General features: G+C 44.9%; 1 protein-coding gene across 2 annotated transcripts in view; it reads right to left on the bottom strand.

Moving 5' to 3' along the window:
• Window positions 1–19,634, bottom strand: part of ITPR3 (inositol 1,4,5-trisphosphate receptor type 3) — a 98,100-nt gene that overhangs the window by 71,068 nt on the left and 7,398 nt on the right. The window lies entirely within an intron of this gene.

The raw sequence follows: 19,634 nt of genomic DNA, 5'->3' as shown, positions 1-19,634 counted from the left end.
GCAGTGATAACCTTTCATGTTTTTGAACGCTTTTCAATATGATCTTAAATGTTGAAGAAGCTTTTTGTCTCTCTACATACTCTTCCTCCACAATGGAGACTTTCTTCACATTGGCTAATATAAGAACTCAGTGAGTGCTTGGATATGAAACATATGAGACAGTCTTAGAAGAGAAGAAGAAGAAGAGTTTGGATTTGATATCCCGCCTTTCACTCCCTTTAAGGAGTCTCAAAGCGGCTAACATTCTCCTTTCCCTTCCTCCCCCACAACAAACACTCTGTGAGGTGAGTGGGGCTGAGAGACTTCAGAGAAGTGTGACTAGCCCAAGGTCACCCAGCAGCTGCATGTGGAGGAGCGGAGACCTGAACCCAGTTCACCAGATTATGAGACTACCACTCTTAACCACTACACCACACTGGCTGTCTCACACTGGCTCTTAACCTGAAACTGTTCTTAACCTGAAGCACCACTTTAGCTAATGGGGCCTCTTGCTGCCGCTGCACCGCCAGAGCACGATTTCTGTTCTCATCCTGAAGCAAAGTTCTTAACCCGAGGTACTATTTCTGGGTTAGCGGAGTCTGTAACCTGAAGCGTATGCAACCTGAAGCATATGTAACCCGAGGTACCACTATAATTCATTCAGCCTGCTTAGGCAACAGTACCTAATACATAAACATTCTGTGCAATTAAAAAGTTATTTCCTATTTGTCAACAGAAACCCCTCTGCACTATGCTAATGAGGAAGGTGGTTTGGTAACTTGCCATCATCCCTCTCAGTATATAAAATAACATAACTCCTCCGTGTATTTTGGCATGTATGCTTCCAGTTGCAACATAGTGCAGAACACTGTCATCATAAATCAATAGCGGCCAGTAGTATAACACAGATGCTGGGGTTGTACCTCCTCAAACCTAGGGCTCCCACCCCCCTCATTTCAGGAGCCAAAATAACCCTGATGCATCTTGCCCTTTTTTGAAGTTTATTTCTATCTTGACTATGGCAGCAAGCTTTAAACGATAAAACATGTAATTGAATGTTTAATCATTCGAATGTGTCACTGTTTAAACAGTGGAGCTAAGAAGGAAGGGCACAAGATATGGAGACCATATAAGCATGCCCAGCATTGAGTGTGCTACAGTAATCCAGGCTTGAGATTATTACCAACTCATGGATCACTGCAGGCAAATTATTCTGATCCAGGAACAGTTGCAGCTGCTGCACCAGCCCAAGCTGGGAAAATGCCCTCATAACTTCTGAGGCAACTTAGTTTCGAGTGACAGTGACTGGACAGCTCCATGAAGTGCCCAGGCTGGAAAATCCATATGAACAGAGTCCACATGTTCCAGCAGCAGTCAACCTCAGACTAAGAAGCTGCAGGTCTGACTAGCTCCCTCTGCCTTCTATGAGAAAGGAGACCACCTTGGTTGAGCTGTCATAAACTTCAACAGAGTGGAAGGGCCTGTGGTTCCACTTGAACGGGGGGGGGGACCCTTGTGGCCCCCTGGATGTTGTGAACTGCAATTCCCATCAGGGACAGCAAGAATGGGCAATGGCCCAGGATGATGGGAGCTGTAGTTCAGCAACCTAGAGGACCAAAGGTTCCCTGTCCTTGCATGAGGGTTTCTGAGCTACAGTCCTCAGAGTCAGAGGCAAGGGAGGCAGGTCCATTAGGGCAAAGGGGGCACTGGCTGACCAATCTCAGTCTGACTCAGCCAAACCCCCACCAGCTTGCCTTCTTATTGACAAAACTCAGGGATCATTCTGTGCATCATTGGCTCAGCTTCCCTGACTTGCCACCCTACCAATTGGCACCAGCCACCACACCTTGGGCCAGAGAGATGCAGGTTAGTCGTGCCATGTAAGTCAGAGCCAGAGCAGCAGACACAACAGTGTACAAGTGAAAACATGACCAGGGTGTAGGTGATAAGCTTATTTTAGGCCCCCCCCCCGATTACTAATAAAGCACATTTTCCAGTTGGATGAATACGACTGTGCCACAGATGTCTATTTTGCATTGTTTTTAAACTCAACTTCTGTTAATTGTGTACTGTTCTTTAGCTTTTATTTTTAGATTTGTTACATCACCTTGGGGCATATGTGAAAGGTGATTAAACAACAATAATCCCCCCATTGCCTTCACAGAAACAATACGGTGCCATATTACAGGCTGTCAATACATTATGCTGGGCGAAGAATGTTGCAAAAGGCGGCGAGGGGGATTCCAGCAGGATCTGAGAACAGCTGCGTGTTGAACAACCTGTTGCTTATATATCGGGGGACCCTGTTGCTCCAGAGAATCAGGCTCTGCCTGCTAGAGCACTTCATTCCATCTGTCTCCTTTCCAGCTCTTCCTATGGTAGTGAAACAAACAGCTAGCTGCTCCTGGCACTTAGGGAAGCACATTAACCAGGCAGCCAAAATTTCAAATGTACACCAGTTTTTACTCAATGCATTCAAACATTGCCAAGGTGTCCTCAGCATGAAGGCTCAGGGTGAAGGTTGGGTCCCACAGCGGTAATCCTTTCTCTTTGTGACTGGAGATGGTCTTCAACAAGCAATTCTAATATGACTGATCAAGATCCGTTACTAGGTTATGGTAGATACCGAGGCTACTGGCACTACCAGTACTAACTCAACATTTTTGGGTGTGCCAGCTAACCATAAAAAATGTATATTGGCTCACCAGATTCATGTTGACATTAGCATTCCGTGAAATGATACTGCACACTTATCCAAATTTAAGAGTTCTTTTCTTCCATTTCAAAAAGTAATTCTTTTTGTTTGCTGAACTATTATCTAACCGTGGACACTTCAGCAGTGAACCTTGGTGAATAAGGAGTAGAAGAATCCAGAGAAGGGTTTTCACTACTGACACTGTGACCCCAACTACATGTGATGCTCATTCACAAACATCTCTCCTCCCCAACTTTCTTTTTTTAAAACATAAGCAGACAAAATGACTACAAAAGGAGGGGGTGAACTTAACCTTTTCACCTCTGGCTGTTTCACTACTCAAAAGCATTTCCTGCCATCACTAGCACCCAAAAGCACAAGTGAAAAAGTACTGTATGGGGCATTTTCACAAGTGACACTGAGAAGAGCTTTTAATCTTGTGGAGGGGAGTGTCTGTTAATGCAGGAAAGAAAAGGGCAGGCAGCAACTTGTGAAAACACCCTGAAAGGTATGGCTGTAAACATCCCTAGTTAGATAGGATGAGCTGTATCTCAAGTTGTACTCAGAGTAAATTGAACAGACCTCAGTTTGTCATGTCCTGAAATTTTAATGGGTTTACTCTGAAAAGGACTAACATGATTGGATACAACCCTATGTCCCAAACAAGGGCAAAGTGATTTTATGGCGTGGTGGGGAACTCTCTTATTAAAGAAGTTAGGAAACCAAGTTCGGCAGATTCCAGCCAAAAAACCCTATGTCAATTAAGAGCTTTCAGAAATATGAAGTTCATCTGCCACCTGAAAGCCAGTAGAAAGCAAACCATGGGAATATACATCAACTTGGGTAAAGGCTCAGAGGCAGAGCATTTGCCTTGCTTACAGAAGGTACCAGGCTCAATTCCCAGCATCTCCAGGTTGAAATGTCCCCTCCTTGAAGCCCTGGAAGGCTCCTCCAGTTAGTGTAGACCATAATGAAGTAGATGGACCAATGGCCTGACTCCATAGAAGGCAGGTTCCCGGGTTCCTTGGGCAGGGATTACCGGAGCCAAGGTACCAGCATCCAGAAAGCTATAGCTCAGTGGCAGAGCATCTCCTTTGCATGCAGAAAGTCACTGGTTCAGCTGTCGACACGTGTCCCCAGTCTGACACGTGTTCAGATGTCCCCAGTCTGAAATCCTGGAGAAGTGCTACCAGCCAATGTAGACAATAGTGAGCTAGATGGAGCAAAGATCTGACTCCAAAGGCTCAAGAATAGATCTCATAGTGAGCAACAGTACTTCAAATACCTTTTCTGACAATCTCAATATAATCTAGGGCAAGACCTAGGATGCCTTACACTTTAAAGATTAAAAAACAAAACAGTAATACTATGTTGAACGCGAAACAAAGAATTAACCAGCGTTCTGTAGATCTTCTAGGAGTGGTGTTATATGGTCCTGGCAGTTGCACAATTGAATATTTTTGCTGTTGAACTTTGCACCAGCTGAAGTTTCTAAACTGTCTTCAAAGGCAACCCTGCATCTACCACCTTGAGTTCCCTAAAAGATATGTGTAATTGACCGACTAACTGAAAATCTGCTCACCTCTCTGACATGCAAAGGGCCAGCCAGTCTTTTATCCCAAGGGCTTTGAGAACAACGAAGAGCTGGGAAATAGATGCAAGCACTTAGGCAGCAAGAGGCCTCTTGAGTACTTTGGAACAAACCCAGAAACCAAACATTGTTTGCCTCTGTTCTTAAGTGAGAGAAATAGACGGCCTAACGTCTCTCAGTGCAGTGCTTTCAAGCTACTTCAAATTATGAAGATTGTACAAGAAGCCTTTTCCATCCCCTGAACTGTTCTCACAATCTGAGAAGAGCGTTCTCTTTTGTTGCTCTGCCAACTGGAATTCGTATTTAGATTCTCTAATTCATTTGGATCCCCCAAACCTGGATGTAACAAAAAAAAATTAGGCAACCATCCTGGAAATCAGAGGTGCAAGGAAGCAAAGAATCATAGAATTGTAGAGTTGGAAGGTACCACAAGGGCCATCTAGTCCAACCACCTGCAAAGCAGGAATCTTTTTGCCCAATGTGGGGCTCAAACTCGCAACCTTGACAAGAAGCACTTCACGTTCTTCTGACTGAGTTACAGATATGATGTAGCAAAAGGTGACATATTCTCATTTCTGGCACCTAGTGTAATCTCTGTGAAGCTAACATAGCAGCTTTGATCTGACATCAAGGTTGCTGAAATCAGAATATGCTTCAGCATCTTTACTAAGCACTTAATTGATGTGCCCTTGGTCTTTTCTTGATGAGATAAATTTCCATTCAGCTGAGACAGTGAGCAAGCAATATTATACAGTAGGCACTGGTTATCTTAAGACCTAAAAGTTGTTTTCAAGCATTCCATAAAAGCTTTTTGGTGCATGGCCTACCACTTGTATTGGGGCGATATGTTTAAAACCATCAGAATTAAAGCACTGATTTGCATGAGATTATAAATGTCAAATGGTGCTGGTTACTGAGAGGGAGAGGGGCAAGGCGGCAGGGAGGTTGTTGAGATGCAGGTGCAGCCAATCTGATGATGCTCGCAATACTCCTACACCAACCTCCCTGCTGCCTCACCTGTCTCCCTCTTGGTAACCATAGTGAGCCTGGCATTGGGAAACCAGGTAAGCAACACTTCCCCCATCAACCACTATTGGAGGGAGCAGTTTGCCATTTGGACTCTGCTTCAAGGCATCAAAATGGTTTGGGCCAGGACTACTGAAAGGGGCATTTCATGGGACGTGTTTGTATGGTTTGATTTAGGTGCCTAACTGGTAAAATCCGTGATTGAATCATAGAATCATAGAGTTGGAAGAGACCACAAGGGCCATCGAGTCCAACCCCCTGCCAAGCAGGAAACACCATCAGAGCACTCCTGACATATGGTTGTCAAGCCTCTGCTTAAAGACCTCCAAAGTAGGATACTCCACCACACTCCTTGGCAGCAAATTCCACTGTCGAACAGCTCTTACTGTCAGGAAGTTCTTCCTAATGTTTAGGTGGAATCTTCTTTCTTGTAGTTTGGATCCATTGCTCCGTGTCCGCTTCTCCGGAGCAGCAGAAAACAACCTTTCTCCCTCCTCTATGTGACATCCTTTTATATATTTGAACATGGCTTTGTGATGTTCACGGTTAGAAAGTAAAACTTGTTGTAAAAATAAGACAGGTTGGGCCTCTGAAAAAAAAAGAAGTTGTTCCCAAAAGGCAAATGTTATGTTTATTTGAGCATTTGGCAGCTTTGTCACTAATTGCCACACTGTAACCCTGTGAAAGTATGGTATCAAGTAGAAAGTCAGAAGAAGGAGGGACAGATAGAATTACAGGAAGAAAACTCAAAAAAGTAAAGTTAGCTGCATCGTTCCATCAGGGGGAGATGGATCCCAAAATCCATATTCGGACCACATCTTTATTAGTTAAAATATAATAAAGCACCTTGATGAGCATATAAAGTTGTCATCAACTCCAGCCCAAATTCTTAGGAAAGTAAATGAAATAATGTCTGGAAATATAAATAACCAACAATTATCAATCATAATTAAAATGGCAGCCTTGGGGAGCAGCAGGAAGTCCTGATGAAGGCGGGCAACAGCTCCAAAGACTTCTGAAAAGCTCCTTGTCCCTGGACTATATAGTAAACAGCAATCAAAGGTGTGGAGGATAAGTAGGACTGGAATAACACTTGTAGTTTAATGCTGAATTTTGGACATAACGGAGATGTAAAAGATTTGGATTATTACAAAAAGATGCAAGAGGAAATGGTTAACAATAGGGCCCACAAAAGGGAGGAGGGAAATCCAGGAGATTCTTTGGAATCTTGTTTTTATGTTGTATGTTGGATAATTGGCTGTAAAACTTTAATCTGAAAAACCAAATAAAAAAACAAGTGTAGAGGATGAGAAGAGTTGGCTATGGAGTCTGCCTCTGGCCACAGTCCTGCAATGGAATGGGGAAGGATGCAGCAAACTTTCAAATGATGCTGCTTACACAGGTGTCAGGTTGCAGCAAGGCCTCTTCCAATATTATCCTGCCTGAGTGTTAAGATCTGCAAGAGAGACCCTTCTTCGGATTCTACCAAGGGGTGGGGTGGTGACCCCAAAATAGGGCCACTTCTCTGTCATAGCATCCTGGCTGTGGAACTCCCTCCCTTCCAAACGAGACTCAGGGTTGTCTCTGAGCATATCTCAACACCAATTAAAAACATATTTATTCTCCCAGGCTTTTGGTGGGGCTAATGAGAGATACTTGGATGGATGTGCCTGCTGCTGTAATGCAGCTGGAGAAGATCAGATATATTTGCTGCTGCGCTTTGTTGGGATAAGTTGCTGTTGGCTGCTGATTTACAATTGTGCTTTACACAGCAAACGGCTTGTTTTAATTTTGGTGCAGATTTTAAATCGCTTCAATCCTCTCTGGGATCACGAAAGTGATGAAGGGCAGGATGTAAACCTAAAGAATAAGGAAAAGAACAAAAATATACTTTTGTAGGAAGAAGATGAGAGAGTAACGGAGTGTGTTCAGCAGCCTGGCTTTGAAGACGTCTGATTTGTGAATGAGGGCAATGGGGAGATTATGAAACTCTGTCTACAATGTGAAGAGAAGGATTTAGTTCCTGAGGTTCAATCAGGGAAGAGATTGCTATCCCAGGATCCACTTTTGGAATGAGAAAATAGAGGCAGGAGATGGATTAGAAAGGAGGAAATATGGAGTGGAAAAGAGACACAGAGAAGCAGACCAACTAGAACAACAATAGTCTTCCCCATGTATTCCTATCAGTCACATGCTTAACCCTGAAACTATTTGTTATTTCTATTTATCAGGCTTCCATCCAATCAGTTTTTGCTGACATACACAACTTCCTTGCTGTTAGTTCACCTTTCCATTCACTCTTCCTGGTCCTTCCACATTGTTCCACCTCCTCTTCCCACCCCGGTTACACAGCTTATCACATTCTTTCACAGCCACATAATGGGACCTGGAATGACTAGTGGGGTTTCATTTCCCAAATGGGCTAATGGATCTGTTCCTTTCGAATGGGCATCCTGCAGCATTCATTTCGATGTGTGACCTAATTAACACAACAAAAAGGTAGCAGCAGATGCTCTGGAAACACAGCCTGGGTTTACATGACACCGGACCTCCATAGCTTGTGCTGCTTCTGTTCATATATCAAGAACCAGGACCTGCTTCTGAGAGTCCGCAGTGCATGCCTTTAAGTTAGGGTTGCCACGTGGCCAGTTGTTAACCCACCCAGCCATAAGTTTAACATCCAGGCTCTATTTGCATATTTATTCATTGATTTGTGGTTTGTTTGATTCTTATTTATTAAAAGGCAGTATCTCTAATCTTATCTGTTTTAAGAGATAGGATGGCATAAACGCTCCATGAAAATGAAACTAAAGGGACTACACGGGGCGTGTCCCCTCCCAACCTTATCAGCTATTCCCCAGGTTTCTAACGCACAAACATTTCCTTCAACCCCTTCTTTCTGCTGCCCATCTGTAGCAGGGGAAGGAAGAGGAAATAATTAGATATGGGGCAGGGAAGGATAAATGCAAATGTGCTGTGCTTGCTCTTAACCTACATCAAAACTCCAACTGTGTACACATTAACACTTACTCTGGCTCTAGTATGCTCCTACCACCAGAGTATGGATGGATGGATGGATTGAATGATTGATTGAATTCATATACCGCCCTATACCCGGAGCTCTCAGGACGGTTCACAGAAAATATCACAGTATATAAGACAAAAATAAAAGCAACAACCCAATACTACCCCCGAAAAGGAGCCACATTTTAAAAGGGTATGGGATGTTGATCAGCTCAACCAAAGGCCTAATTAAAAATGAACCTTTTTGCTGGGTGCATAAAGGTATATAATGAAGACACCAAACAAACTTCCCTGGGGATAACATTCCACAAGCAGGGAACCACCACAGAAAAGGCTCGTTTTTGTGTTGACGCCCTCTGGACCTCTCAAGGAGAAGACACATGAAGGAGGACCTCAGAAGATCTCAGGGTCCAAGTAGGTTCATATGGAGGAGTTTGGATTGGATTTGATATCCCGCTTTATCACTACCCAAAGGAGTCTCAAAGCGGCTAACATTCTCCTTTCCCTTCCTCCCCCACAACAAACACTCTGTGAGGTGAGTGGGGCTGAGAGACTTCAGAGAAGTGTGACTGGACCATGGTCACCCAGCAGCTGCATGTGGAGGAGTGGAGACCTGAACCCGGCTCACTAGATTATGGAAAGAGGCAGTCCTTGAGGTATTGCAGCCCTGGGCCTTTTAAGGCTTTATAGGTCAAAACCAGCACTTTGAATTGGGCCGAGAAACTAATCAGTAGCCAGTGCAGTCGGACCAGGATTGGTGTAATATGCTCAAACCATTTTTCTCCAGTGAGCCACCTGGCCGCTGAATTCTGCACCAGCTGACGTTTCCAAACCGTCTTCCGAGGCAGCCCTACATATAACACATTGCAGTAATCAATGCAGAGTTTGAAGCCCCAAGTACACAAGGCTAGATGACCCTTTGGTTCCCTTCCGAGTCTATAGTCCTATGATTCTATGACTTTAGCTACAAGCCATAAGCGTCCTGTTGATTCTTGAGAAGCACTCCTGCCTGATGCTCTTTCTCTCACGCCAGTTTCCATGGGATTAGAAAACAGAAGCCACAGTTAAACCAAGGCGAGTACATTTCAGGCAGCTCTTGTGCCTGCACAGATCATAGCATATGCACCTATGACAGCTTCCGTGATTTGGAGTTTGGTGCAGGGGAAACAAATCAGGTAACAGAGACTGGGTGAAGACACCTCCCCTCCTTCTCTGGTATGAACAGCAATATTAAAAAGTGTCTTGAAACACAGCGGCCAGGAGTGGACTTTGCTGCGTTTCAAGCTGCTAATGTGTGCCGAGCCTCAAAGTCCTGCTTGTCCTGAAACCATCACACACTTCTCCTGGGGCGAAATGGGCTAGTATGTCTGGCTGTTAACCGGAAGGCTGGTGGTTTGAGTCCATCCAGGGATGGCTGTGGGCACTGCACAGGGTTAGACTAGATGACCCTCAGGGTCCCTTCCAACTCTGTGATTCTACGTTTCTTCATATTTGGGCATAAATCCTATTGTTTTCATAGAGGGGTGGGTGAATGTTGGGAGTTGCCTCCAACAAACAGAGAATCTTAATTGCCCTTCAGAAGTGCACTGTTAACTCAATAGCACAGTGAGTAACCGTGAATGCTAGCACACAGAGGCTGGATCTAGACAAATCAAAGAAGCATTTCAGTTGTAAATTTAAACAGGGAAAACAGGTAGAGACAAATGGGACTCCACAGCACCATCTAGTGTCACAATGTTATATCGTATATACAACGCATATAAATCACTTTTTCTTTCCCAATCTATCTGAGTCCTCTAGAGAGAAAGATAAAGACTAAGAAATGAAGCTTGCATTCTAGAAACTTCTGAATTTCCACCCTCTCCCAAATCCCAGTCTGACTCAGAAGCAACAAAACTCTTTGCTCATCGTTTATTAGATCTACCTTCCCAGGGTTGTCATCAAGACATTGTAATAATGCATGCAAAAGACTTTAAAGATTTCAAAGTGCTGTAGAATAATTGTCATGTCTTATTATCTCACTTATACCATGCCCACCTCCAAAGAGTACGCACAATTATTCAGGAATTGGGGGCTAGTGCCTGACACTTCCCCTCTCTGGAAAAAGGCAAACATGGTCGGTTTTATTTTCTTATTTTATGATAATGACAGAAGAGAACAATCTTCAATGATACAAGCGTACGAAACAAAGACATATTTGATGCCAGAGATATTAGTCATCAATATTCACTTTGCAAAGACAAAAACAGTGATGACTAAGGTGTGCCTGACACATTGTTTATAGTCTATTTCCTCTCCTGATATTTAATTCCCCAGGGGGCAACTTCATAATAATGATTTCCACACCATGGCCATCCACATGGGGAAGGCAAGCAAGAGAAGGGCAGCTGCTTTCACTGGATGAACCATAATCCCCAGATTGCCAGCTTTCATTATTTTAAAAAAAGAATAAATATCTAAGAAGAAGAAGAAGAAGAGAAGAAGAGTTTGGATTTGATATCCCGCCTTTCACTCCCTTTTAAGGAGTCTCAAAGCGGCTAACAATCTCCTTTCCCTTCCTCCCCCACAACAAACACTCTGTGAGGTGAGTGGGGCTGAGAGACTTCAAAGAAGTGTGACTGGCCCAAGGTCACCCAGCAGCTGCATGTGGAGGAGCGGAGACGCGAACCCGGTTACCCAGATTACGTGACTACCGCTCTTAACCACTACACCACACTAGCATTTGTAGAATCTGAGATATGGGATAAAATGCACATATACCATTCTTCTCGTTTTTTTCTGGTAAGAAAGTAGCCTGCTCTCTCTCCTTTCCATGTTTAGCTTGCCTTTCACTTCCCAGAGTTCACTGGGGAGAAGGATTTATTGTTCAGCCATTCTGGGAATTGTAGCTCTGTGAGTGGAATAGGAGCCTCCTAAAAACACCCACCACCCCTTAACAAGCTACCATGAGACTCTTTATCACGTTGGGTAAAAGATTCCTGCTTTGCAGGGGGTTGGAATAGATGGCCCATGTGGTCCCTTCCCACTCTACAATTCTATGATTTACATTATTCTTTTTGGGGGGAGGGAGCCATGGCTTGCTTAAAGTGGTATGGTATTGCTTTAAATGTACAGCAGACCCTCCAAGTGTCCCTATTTTCCAGGGATGTCCCTGATTTAGAGAAGCTGTCCCGGTTTCTGATTTGATCCTGGAATGTCCCACTTTTCCCTAGGATGTCCTTATTTTCATTGGAGAAATGTTGGAAGGTATGGAGTTATCCAACCCCAAGCCATCTGAGTGCAATTCTGTATAGGGAAGGCGTTTTTTATGTTTAATGTTTTATTATGTTTTTATATATGTTGGAAGCCGCCCAGAGTGGCTGGGGCAACTCAGTAAGATGTGTGGGGTATAAATCGTAAAATTAGCATTATGGAATGGGACGACCCTATTTTCATCAGAGAAATGTTGGAGGGTATGTGTCCAGCGCAAATGGGGGCTATGTTGGGGAAAACAGGCCATAAAACACTCTAGTAGAGAGGAGGTAAATCTGAAATTTGAGATTCAAATGACTGCAACCATATTCTTAATTATGTAGTATATTATTTTGCATTTACTTATTGCATTTCTAAACCGTTTTTCCTCCAAAGATTATACCTCATTCTCTTTCACTCATTCTACAAGCATTTTCTCCTCACAACAACCCTGTGAAGTAGGTTAGGTTGAGAGAGACTGGCTGGTGGTCCAATGTCGCCCAGTAAGATTCACGGCCAAGTGTGGATTTGAACCCAGGTCTTCTGACTCAAGAGTGACACTCTACATTGGCTCTCACTTACACTGACTCTCGTTGCCTTTGCAAATCAAAGGTGAGCGAATCAAAGAAGCATCACAAGCACATTAGAACATTTAATTTAATAACCTTTTACAGTAATTTCAATGAAAGGTTTTCAAGAGGTTACTGTTAAACAAAAGCTAAAGGGTGCATTTCACACGGTGTCTGACATTTTTGTGGATATTTAAAATTACTGAGCATAAATATCTGTTACTAAAAGTTGCTTATCTTTGAGTGCCATAAATAAGCAACAAAGAAAATCAAAATACACTTAGACTGCCATTCTATACCAAATTACCTAGGAATAAACCCATTGAACTCAATAGGACCAACCCTAAGGAGGCATGTAGAGGATTGCACCATTACGAAAGTTTGGATCTACACATTGCTCAAAGAGAAGTTGTGTAACTTCTGTTTGTGCAGTATGTATCTATCCAATTTTCTGGCACCCGCTGTGCTGTTTAAGCCCACTGAGTGACAAGAATTTGTGGATACTCAAAGCCTCATGAAGACAAAGGGAGGCTGTGTCAATGATTGCTTTTAAAGTGGACAACTGTTTTATTTCCTTGGGTACTTTTTTTACTTTGTAATGAATTTGGTGATCCCCAATTTTATGTTATGTATGTAGTGCATTGATTTCATTATCTTGTTATGTCATTGCTGTGGTCAGCACAATGACTGAACAGAACAAAATACATGCCAATTTGCAGTTGTTTTAAGGCATCCAGAAATGAAAAAGCAGCAGGGTCAGAAGAGAATCAAACACATTTTCTGCTTTCCCTTGAAATGTCCTTCAAGGATTAGCTGCAGCGAATTGCATGCGCAAGTGTTGCTGATGTGAAACAGTTAACACATGGAATTTAATACAAGAGTAGATTCAGCAAGGAGGTGAGGCACACAGAACCGTATTGTAATTAGGCCATTCAGGGTTCCTTATCTAGATGTTAGAATCAGGCAATTAGTGTATCATGATCTAAGGAAGCTGAACCAGTGTTTAATTAGCACAGGTCCAGGCTGGGCCATTGATGCACTTGCATTCACACTGCATTGTCCCAGTAGGGAACTCGCCAAAATAGAAATCCTGCATTTCTTGTACAGTTACAGAGCAGAGGGCTGGGATGAATCTACAGGATGTTAATCTAGGACAATCTAGATAGCAAGGCACTGTTCTTAGGATTCAAAATGCAAGCGTTATTCCATACCCTTCAGCATTTCTCCGATGAAAATAGGGACATGCTAAGGAAAGGCAGGATATTCCAGGATCAAATCAGAAACCGGGACAGCTTTTCTAAATCAGGGACATCCCTGGAAAATAGGGACACTTGGAGTGTCTGTTATTCTATTTATTTATTTCATATATTTATATGCTACTTAATACTAGAACACTATCTAAACTAAGGGTAGGCAAACTAAGGCCCGGAGGCCAGATGCAGCCCAATCGCCTTCTCAATCCGGCTCGCGGATGATCCAGGAATCAGCTTGTTTTTACATGAGTAGAAAGTGTCCTTTTATTTAAAATGCATCTCTGGGTTATTTGTGAGGCACAGGAATTCATTTTTATTCTCTCCCCAAAATATAGTCCAGCCCCCCACAAGGTCTGAGAGACAGTGGACCGGCCCCGTGCTGGAAAAGTTTGCTGACCCCTGCTCTAAGCAGTTTACGAAAAGATAACAAGTGGGAGGGGGGGCAGATGACAGATTATGATAGATAGATAGATAGATAGATAGATGATAGATAGATAGATAGATAGATAGATAGATAGATAGATAGATAGATAGACAGACAAACAAAACAGAAATAACAATATACAACTAAGACTGCAATAACAGATGAAACAATTTTTATTTTTTTTTAAGAAACCCAAAATGTAGCAACACTCTTAGAAAACTTTTTAGGAATCGGGGAAATGGCTCAGTAGCCTGGCCACCAAGTGTCAGTAAGGTGAATGGAGAACAGAAGAGAGGTATTGTCTGCAGCTATTCTGACCCTGCCCTCAAGCCCTCCAACCTTATCCACCTCCTTGCCCACCATGCTGCCTATAACCACTTGGATAGGGGCAGTATCCCTTCTCTCTTTACCCTCAGTCTTGCCAAAGCACAGTCAGACTCGCAAATTGCCATATTCGCCCCACTAACACACGCACATCACACCCAGTTCTGTCTTCTACCTACTCCCAAGCGATTTCCTTACTCAGACCATTCACACTGCATAAACACAAATCACAGCGCACGCCCCCATCCATTATCACTCATGCCATATTACTCCCACACCTCCACCAATACTCACAAATGCTCCATCCACCCAATCTCTCCAACACTTCCTTCTTAATCACCAATCTCTCAATCTAGTCTGCAGCAAAATATCAAGGCAACAGTAAAAACATTGGCAGAAGCGTATAAAATATTTAAGATATTGCCACCCAGCAATCACACTCATGTGTTGTTCTGGGCAGCTTTCTGGCTCTCACCCAGGTTGCTATTTCCCACCCAAGACTCTCAGCCAAGGATGGTTCACTCCACTCCCTGGTACTCCTTTCTCCCATCAATGAAAAAATAGTAGTTCAGTTTGAAGGCAAGCGCCCTTGCCCTCATCACAACACTAAAGTGTGGCCCTACCCTTTGATTTTGCCCCTTCAAGCTATCCATATGTGGCAGACATTGCACTTCAGTGGTGCTGACTTTGTAGAGTAGACCTATAACTGCTGAAGTGCCTTATTCTACATAACTACTCAAGGTAGAGCAGTCCTTTCCTCTTCACCATCTGGCCACTCTAGGTGTCTAAGGCAGCTAGCTAAAGAGCTTTCACTTGAATGGAACTGTGACATGGAAATTGCAAATGCAGCCTCGCAACACACCATGAACCACACAGTCCTGGGGGAAAAAATCCCTAAAGGGAAACATAGAAGCTGTGGTTTTAGCACTTTTCCTACTGACACATCTGCCACCAGAATTCCTGCTTCTCCACCATTTGATCAACATCCATCTATAATCTGTTTTAGTGAATTGTGAAGACACACTTCAGAAACAAATGCAACATGAAGCTCCATTCAAATCATTTTCCGGTGCTGCAAGCATAAAGTGATGGGAATGCATTTGTGATCTCAGCCTTTAAAAAAACAAAACACCACTGAGGTGTCAGACTTAGTCCTAGTTTTCTCACCCTGGTATCCTCCAGATGCTGTTGAACTACAACTCCCATCATACCTGACTGCTGGCCATGCTGGCTGGAACTAATGGGAGTTGTAATCCAATAACATCTAGGGCAGTGTTTCCCAACCTTTTTTGGGCAAAGGCACACTTGTTTCATGAAAAAAATCTCGAGGCACACCACCATTACAGCCCCGTGACATCAGTGCGCAGCGTCACGCCGGGAGGGACATGAATTGCTAGCAAATTACATAATCACCTCCTTGAGGGCTGGCTCATCTTCTCCGAAGGCAGAACCCCATTAATTAACAGCACAGACTCACACCATAGCCAAGACGAGGGGGGAAAACCACAGTCATGCACATGTGGGGGCTAAATGAGGACAAAGACCGGGCAGAGAGCAGGGTTCAAATCACCCCACCTGGCCAGGACAATCCCTGGGTGCTCCCTTGGGCCACTCGCCTGACCCACCTTGCAGGGCTGTTGTTGCGAGGATAACACGGGGAGAACCACGCGCGCCCCCGGGAGCTCCTTGGAGGAGAAAGCGGGCGATGAATGCAATGCACGAAATATATGAGAGGCGACCAGGTTTTGCAGGTGAGGGGCCCCCGCCAGCCTCCGCTTCCAACACCCCGCGCAACGACGCCGAAGTTTCCCCCCGGGCTCGGCTCGGGGAGCAGCGCTGCTCCCCCCCGGCTCCCCTTCGCCCTCCCGGCTCTCTCTGCCGCCCACTGGGGACCCCCCTCACCTGCCAAGTCCGGAGCGCCGGTGGAAGTTGCATGCATGCATGCAGGGCGCCGCATTGCCATTGCATTGCACTGCACTCCATGCAACGCCTGCACGCATGCATTGCCTTGCACCCCCGACGCAGCCCTACCTGGGAGGCAGCCTCCGCCTCCGCCGCTCCGCCTCTGCGGGGATCCCCGGGCTCCATCCTGCCGCCCGATCTCCGCGGGGGCGCAGGCAGGCTGCGTGGGGTCTGCGCGGAAGAGCCCCTGCCCGCCCAGCCGCCGCCGCTGCGCTCATTCCATGGCCGGGAGAAGAGCGCTTCAAACAAAACGCCCGGCCCGCCAGGCCACGCTGGGAAACGTAGTTCGCGCACCCCGTGCGGGCGCGGAGCCCAAGGGCGAGGGGACTACGGATCCCGGCAGCCCCCGCGCCAGGGACGGAGGGGGAGAGGCCAGGTGCAGGGATGGAGGGACGGGTGGGCGAGCGAGTGAGTGAGTGGCAGCCGCCAAGCCTTGGCCGAGAGCCAGGAAGGGCCTCCCCGGAGGAGGAGGAGGAGGAGGGAGGTGCAGAGCGGGAGGGAGGGAGGGAACCCCAGGGGTCATCTAGTGACGGCGCCCCAATCGAAAATTTGACTTTTTTAAAAAAAAATCTTTCAAATTTTTTAATTTTTCCCGCGGCACACCAGGCAACATCTCGCAGCACACTAGTGTGCCGCGGAACAGTGGTTGGGAAACACTGATCTAGGGGGCACCATATTGGAGAAAGCAGGTCTAGTCCTTTGAAACTAGCGGCTCAACCAGCCAGCATCACATTCTGCAGCAGTGGATACAAAAAAACCAGGTGCTGAAGGCAAACACAGACCGTCATTTCTGTACACCCTGCTTGTGAATAGCCAAAGACACTCAACCAACCACTGCTGTAAACAGATCACTGACTGAGATCCTGAAAGGCACCTCTCATCATGGTTGTTGGGTTTTCAATGGATAATTCAGTCTAATCCAGTCTAAGGCAAGCTGTGAGACAACCCAGGACACACTTATTTTCCTTTCAGTGTTGCTCCTTCCTAGCTGTTTTCATGCATTCTCTGAAGACAGGATGGGATTGTACCCTCTGCCCCCACTTCCAGCCTGTGAGTGTTCCTTGAATAGGGCCTGCAGCATCTCAACAAGCAGCACAGGCTCTCTCCATGCAGCTGTGAATTCTGCAAAAGGCAAGGTCCCTGTACATGTACACAGCCTGTGTGCGTCTATTTGTACACACAGATGCTCTAACCGCACCTTTGACCAAGTGCACAAAGCAGTGACAGCAAGCCTGATTCCATCTTCCCTTCCGATGGGTATTTGGTGAAGGCAGATATGGGGAGAGGGAAGGGGCTCCTGTTGAATAATTGCCTGAGGCAGTAAGAACAAATGAACCATCATCATCACTCATCAGGAGATGGCAATTTTGCACATGCAAATTAGCAAGCCATTGCCGCAATTAGGTGTGCAGATTCGCTTTAAATTGCTATGAGCAATTTTCAAGGACTGTTTGTGTTCCATTAAGTACACGGTGATGTTCTATGGCTTTTCTTACGCTTTCACATAAGACACCATCAGAAAAATCAGAGCTATGGAACTGGATCTGGCCAGTGGGGAAAGTCAGTCATTCCTCATTGCCCAGTGGGCTAACTTGGTCTGCCTGGCCACACCCCTGTCCAAGTTCAAAGGGGCTAAATGTGCTGAATAGCAGTTACTGAAGTCCATATGCTAGCAAGGTTCAGATTCAAATGGACATTCTTCCTCTGCAGACAGTGTCCAAATGAAGAAAGGACCCTGACCTGGTTAAGACTATTTCAATGATCTTATGAGAAGTACTGACTGCAACAAATATTGTTTTATGAAGAAGATCACGTATTGGTGCCAAAAATGTGAACTTACCCAAACAATGTGTGTAGCTATCGGTGCCTTCTTTAACTATCTGCATATATAAAACTTTCTTTCACAGAACACACATAGTCCAAAAAGCATATGTGTACATTTTTTAAGCCTGGAAAGAATTTGATTAGATTCTAACACATCAGCTTGGGGTGGGTGGGTAAGGAGGAGTTAACTTTAAAATTAAATGACGTGCATAGAGGACTGGAATGAAACCTGTTCCTTCCTCTCTCTTAATTTCCCATGCTCCACAGCTGTAAGGTGGTTTCCCTTGGCTCACATCGGGTATCTGCAAAGGTGGAAGAAACCATTTTAGAGTAGGAGAGGGGTGAGAGGAAGGATGTGGGTTTTGTTTCTATCATTCATGCACTATGTTTAATGTTAGAAGCTAACCTCCAATTCCTACTTTACAGCCAAACCAGCCAACATAAGCTTAATAAACATGTGTGCCTCAAGAAGCTGGCACCAGAGAACATTGGCTATCTGCCCTGACTGCCACCCTGACACACCCAAGAAGAGGCTCTTGCTTGTAAGTAAGAAAGAGATATTTATCCAGGCAAACAATGGTCCAGGTTCAGCAGCAGGCACAAGAAACAGGAGTCATGGCTCAGGAGCTGAAGAGCAGGACAAGAAGTTCAGAACTGGATGAAAGCAATGAAGATGCCCTAACAAGTTTCCACGCCTCACCCACCAAGCTTTGAAAGACAAGGTGTGGCACTCTCCTTTGCAAAACACCTTTGCCTTGCAGGAATGTTGGACCCACCCACCTTTCGGGTGGGTGGGTCTGTTACTCCCACCTGTGAAGGTAGCACCTGATTTAAGACTGCACTCTTCGGCTCGGGTTCCTGTTCAGTTGCTACCTCCAGTTCTGCCTCCCCACATGGCTGCTCCAAGCCCTCCCCAGCCTCCACTCTACAGGAAAATGAGGAGAAGCTAGCATCCCTGCTCCCTCTTCCCTAAGACCACTGGTCCTGTTATCTAGGGATGATGGGAGTTGTAGTCCCAAAACATCTGGAGGGCCAAGTTTGCCTATACCTGAGTCAGAGCCTGCCAATCCAACCAAATTCTGACTGCACACTACAGGGCTCGTGACAATATTGACTACTCATAAGAAGGAAATCTTTGCATTATAAAAATGTCTTCTGTGCCCTCTGAGCATTTACCTCCCTACTAGCCAATTGAAATGGATCCCATTCTTTCTTAACACTGGAAGAGCATGAGACAATAACTGCCAAAGCCATGTTATTGTGCCTGTTTAATTGTTGCAGACAGAATGATATTTCACACCATGTAGATTTGCTGCTGCTGTTTTCCTGTGTACTAAATCCTGTTCCATGGAGCCTCACCCTGCAAATCCACATGCAGCCACAATAATAGTTATCTGAAGGTGTGATTGAAAACTAAATAGCAGTCACTTATACAGCCATGTTTACTCAAAGCCCTTCCTCTTCAACCAGGTCAGAGTGCAATTCCAGCACATAGTCATACTCTCTTTTCTGACATACTGTTTGCATGCTCCATTCTTCACAATAAGCAGTAGTAGTTCTACATTGATGGAACGCAAGTTTGCGGTTTGTGGTGTAAAGAATTATTAATTCAAATAATTGCATTTGTGTCTACAATATTGGCTGAAACTACGTGTGTGTTGCCCCAAACACATTTTAACAGGTGTTGGTTTAATTTCCTATGGTCCACACTGACTTTCCCACCTTTTTCTTC

This window comes from Podarcis vaucheri (genome assembly GCF_965113315.1).
Source record: "Podarcis vaucheri genome assembly, chromosome: 6".
NCBI classification, from domain to species: domain Eukaryota; kingdom Metazoa; phylum Chordata; class Lepidosauria; order Squamata; family Lacertidae; genus Podarcis; species Podarcis vaucheri.
The sequence above is the reverse complement of the archived record's forward strand: the minus strand, read 5'-3'. Positions and strand labels throughout refer to the sequence as shown.